A 4,866-nucleotide genomic window follows, 5' to 3' on the forward strand; every position below is an offset into this window, starting at 1 on the left:
ACAAACACCTAAGATGCAGCTGACTGGTTCAGGGACACTGGAACAAAATCCTCAGGTCAGCTTCCTTCAGGGGACATAAACTCAAAGATAAGGTTTTCAAAGGTGTTGTGCTCTAAGGGTGCCAGGCCACTTTCCATATTGGAAGAAGATGTCAAGCACACAAAGCTCCTAAAGATGCCGAAGCTGCTGCAGATGCACTGCATACTTGTGGAAATACCAGAGAATCCTGGAGCTGGAAGTGTAGAAGTTGCCACTCACCTTGGAAAGGTTGAAGGGTCTTCACCTGTCCCAGTTATAGAGCAATTTTTTTAATGGTTTCTAGATGTCAGAAATTGCTCACCAGCAGTTCCTGGATGGGTCCAGGTACTCTGTATGGAGAGCCTTCTGCATTTTTTACAGTGGAGCCAGACAGAACCTGCAGCTTGGTCGAGCACTGCTGGAATCATTCTTTCCTCTTCCTGGAAGAAGAAGGGAGGAGGTAGGCTTGGAAATCATGCTGAGTGCCATCTCTGATGTTCAGGTTAATGATGATGATCAAGGACTGCACTTCAGTCCCAGCTGAAAGGTGACTCTCTGTTGGCCTTTCAGTCAGGATATCTAGAGTAGAGATTTGAGACATCAAGATTTAGCTCTGTATCCAGATTTCAGAGTGCACTTCCTACAGAGCACTTGCAGTTTCCACCCCCTGGTCCAATTCTTCTTGGCAAGTCACAGCACATCAAGCTCACCTAGAACAGTTTTGAAGGTCTCCAGGTTTGGCAACTCTGCCAGGTCCTCAAGGGGATGGCAGGGGAAGGGCCAGGCCTGCACAATGGCCTTTAGCACCTTTGTGTGGCCACGTGCATTGACATCCATAAAGAGTGGAGGGAACAGCAGCACCAGCAGATCCTCCAGGACTAAGATGGTCCGGGACTGGTTGCTAAGTAGACTTTGCAGGGCTAGATGCTGCAGTGAGAGGGGATCCCAATGCTCAGCTGGATAGATAAGAATTGGATTAGACATGGTCTAGGTAAAAGGCCTCTCTGAATCCCAGCAGTACCAGGAACTGACTGCAGGCTCCAAGTCTCTGCTGATGACCTCTGGCCCTTTGATACCTTTACAACCTGACCCCACCCTCACCAACACATACCTTCCAGTCATACACCAGCTTCTACTGGGATTTCTGAGCCACATCAAACATATCTAGGCTGCACCTTCTGCAGAAACCCAAAGGCAGACTTCATCACAAAAGTGATAGGATTATAAGCCTGACTCCCACAGCCCTGCTCCTAATTCAAATGGTTAACACACTAGATAACTGATTTCCCATCCATATACCCTAATTACTCAGGACATTCCCACAGTTGGCCCACTGCCCTGAACCTGCAATGCCAGGAAGCACAGCCTTCCCAACATTACAACATCTACAAAGATATCTGGAAAATCTCTTTCTCTCCATCACTCTTTCACTACTTTTCTCACTCACTTCTTTCATCCATCCTTGGTCCCTTCCTCTCTTCTCTTCCCTCTCTCTTCTTCCTACCTCCCTCCCCTTATTCATTCCTTTGTTTTTCCCTCTCCCTCCCTCCTTTCTTCTGTTCTTGTTATTTTTGTGGGAGATATTTTTGGTTATTTGTTGAATGTAGTTGGCTCCTAAATGAGAGTAGTTTATTAATGATCCACTTCAGACCTGATTACCTCAGAATCCTTCTAGAGCAAGTGATCGGCTCCCTGGATACCCTAGACCTGGAGAACTCTGCTATCACTCATGTCTAGCTCTCAGCCATCCTGCCTGCCCTGAGCCAGTGTTCCCAGCTATGCTTTTCAATTTCTAAGGAAACCAAATTTCCATGCCCACACTGCAGAACTTCCTGAGCTACAATCCCCAACTGAGATATTTGAAGCTAGGACTCTATCATGGACATCTGGATAGCTACCACCCTCAAGATTGGTAGCTAAAGAACATCCTTCCTGACCCTGAGAGATTTTCCCAGGTTCAGGGTAAGTTGCCCAGACATTGAGATACTCGGGGCCATGCCAGATGGTCCAGATCTGTACCAAATTCAGTCATCACCAGCAAAAGTGCCAACTCTATAGCCTGCGCTGTGATGGTTTCTGGGTGCTCACAGAGGAAGGTCTTCCTTGCCCTTCTGCTTTACCTGTGTAATAGGTTACCACTCTTCTGGAATCTCCATTCTGCATCAGAAATAGGTGCATTCTTCAAGGGACACAGACTCCAAAGTTCAGTGTGGGTCAAAGAGACAGGATGTCTGGTTCTGATCTTGACACAAAACAGCTCATGTAGAGCCCACAGCCCCTGAGTTCAAGTCCTAGTTAAGCATAAAATAGAAAATAAAGAAAGGAAGACAAGAAGGGGTGAAGTCAGCCAGAAAGGGAATGAAAGAGGGAGGAAAAGATGGAGAGAGGGGGCATGGAAGGAAGGGAGGAAGGGAAGAAGGAAGGAAAGATATAAGGAAAGATGTGAGGGAGAGTGGGAGGAAAAGGAAGGAAAGGAAAGAATTTCAAGATATTTTGGTGGATGAGGTAAGTTCAGCTGGCTGCTCTTCTTGGATCTTTGCAGGCTCAGGCCACTGGGTCATCTGTGGCAATGTCTTGAGGAATTAGTGTTTATGGTTGGGATATCTATTGTGTTCAGTGTGTTATACATTTGAAATAGAAGCTGGGCCCTGTCAATGAGGATTTGGGGTATATGTATCTTGTGTACTCACCATCAGAAATCTACAGTGAAATCCTCCTGGAAAGAACTGGAAGACAACCTTGTTTTTCTAAATGATTGTGTGCAAACGCCCCAAGATCTGGGGCAACCCCAGTCTGTCTACAATTTACTGTATAATTGAGCCAAACCATCTAGTTCCCATGTACTAGCCAGGCCCAGTCTCTGTCCTTTGTTCAAATATGTTTGTCTCCATGGACATAGGGAATAGAATTTGCTGAGAATACATATGGCACAATTTACAGGAGAAATAAACAGACAGGGCCTGATGTGTACAGAAAGAAGCAGGTATGCAATATGAAAAACCAGGAGCCAATGCTTAGTAAATGTCATCAGTTTCTACACAGTGTCAGATTCAAGTCAGGAAAGAGAAGCACTGTTGTTGAAATTGATTACTGGAGGATCCAGTTTTCCATGCTTGTTAATCAGGTATACAGGGATGGGATCAGTTCTTGTAGCAGTCAAGCTGGCTGTTTCTTAGCTCCAGAACTATCCAATTAAGAGTGCTGTTGGAAAACTCCGGCGGTGGCATCTCTTACTTGCGTCACTCCGAGTTCGAGTGGTCCTGGTGCTCTTTCGGGTGTTTCGGGCATCTTCACCGGCCTGAGTTAGTCAAATTGGGACTGGCTTCTCCATGGCCTTGGCACCCGTTCCCAACTGAACAGTTTTCTGTTTGGTGGAAGGTTCCTGTGCAGAGGCCGATTCTTCGCGGCGACGGTGGAGATCATAGGTCGCTCAGGCTTGCAGATGGGTCAAGGGCTGTGGAGAGTGGCCAGAAACCAGCAGCTCCAGCAGGAAGGCTAGTGAGCCTTCACTATAGTGATACCTCACCAGAGAGCAGAGCAGAATGGAGGCAAGCAGCATTGCTGGTACAAATCACTGGAAACAAGTCCAAGGAGGAATTGATATATATCATCTTTTGAAAGCAAGGAAATCTAAAGAACAGGAAGGATTCATTAATTTGGAAATCCTGCCTCCAGAGCTAAGCTTCACCATCTTATCCTACCTGAATGCAACTGACCTCTGTTTGGCATCAAGTGTTGGGTAAGATCTTGCTAATGATGAACTTCTCTGACAAGGGTGAACTCAATCAGAATGAATTTTTCATTTGGGTTTAAATCAACATTGTTCATCAGAAGATTTCTGGGAGTGGTAACCCATACCTATAATCCCAGTGAAAGCCTAAGGAGAAGAAATGTGCAAGTCTACATGGGGCCACTGTTCCATATACAATAAAAACCCACCTCTAGGATTTTCTTTTGGAAAACTATATTCAGCTGGATGAAGGCAGCCTTACTTTAATGCAAAGCCAGATGAAGGGGTGAACTACTTTATGTCCAAGGGTATCCTCGATGATTAACGAAAGGAAATAGCGAAGTTTATCTTCTGTACAAGAAAACTAAATTGGAAAAAAAACAATCTATCTTGATGAAAGGAGAGATGTCTTGGATGACCTTGTAACATTGCATAATTTTAGAAATCAATTCTTGCCAAACACAAGAATTGTAATACTGATTTAATGCGAGAAATTGGCCTTGGTCCTGATGCTGTCTATGTAATGTGGTACTCTTTGATTCTACTTTCCATTGACCTCACTAGCTCTCAGGTGAAGAATAAAATATCAAAAAGAGAATTTATTCGAAATACCCATTGTGCTGCTCAAAACATTAGTGAAAATTTTTGTAGGACATCTTTATGACAACATCTACCTTATTGGCCATGTGGCTGCATAAAGCACAATTTCTAGGACTTCTAGTTTTTACATCAGACTAAAGCTACCCAAGGACTTAGTTAGCAAATATAGTGATTACATCAGTGCTGGTGATTCTAGCCCCTGTATACAATCAAGCTATAGTGTATAGCCTCTTAATTGTTTACTGTTGCCTTTTCTAATGACTTTCCTTGGGGAACTAAATAACTTTGCAGGATTTCTTTTCATTTTGCTTATGTTTTGCACAAAGTAGAGCCATTGGTGGACACAGCTGTTAAAGAATGTTAAACTGCCATTATACATGGTATATACATGGCAATATACATGGTATATTTGTGCATTAGATTTGCCTGAAAAACTTTATTCATTTTCACTCTTTTTTAAATACCATGTAATGTATGCTAAAGAGATTTATAATCAATTAAATTATTGTAAAGATTTT

The 4,866-nt window shown here is 43.7% G+C and overlaps 1 pseudogene; it reads left to right on the plus strand.

Annotated features, from left to right (window-relative positions):
• The first annotated feature begins 3,400 nt into the window (after positions 1–3,400).
• LOC138829982 (F-box only protein 8-like) lies at positions 3,401–4,446 on the plus strand (annotated as a pseudogene).
• The last annotated feature ends 420 nt before the right edge of the window (positions 4,447–4,866 follow it).

This window comes from Dipodomys merriami, unplaced genomic scaffold (assembly GCF_024711535.1).
Source record: "Dipodomys merriami isolate MVZ:Mamm:240054 unplaced genomic scaffold, mDipMer1.0.p SCAF_18, whole genome shotgun sequence".
In the NCBI taxonomy this organism is placed as follows: Eukaryota; Metazoa; Chordata; class Mammalia; order Rodentia; family Heteromyidae; genus Dipodomys; species Dipodomys merriami.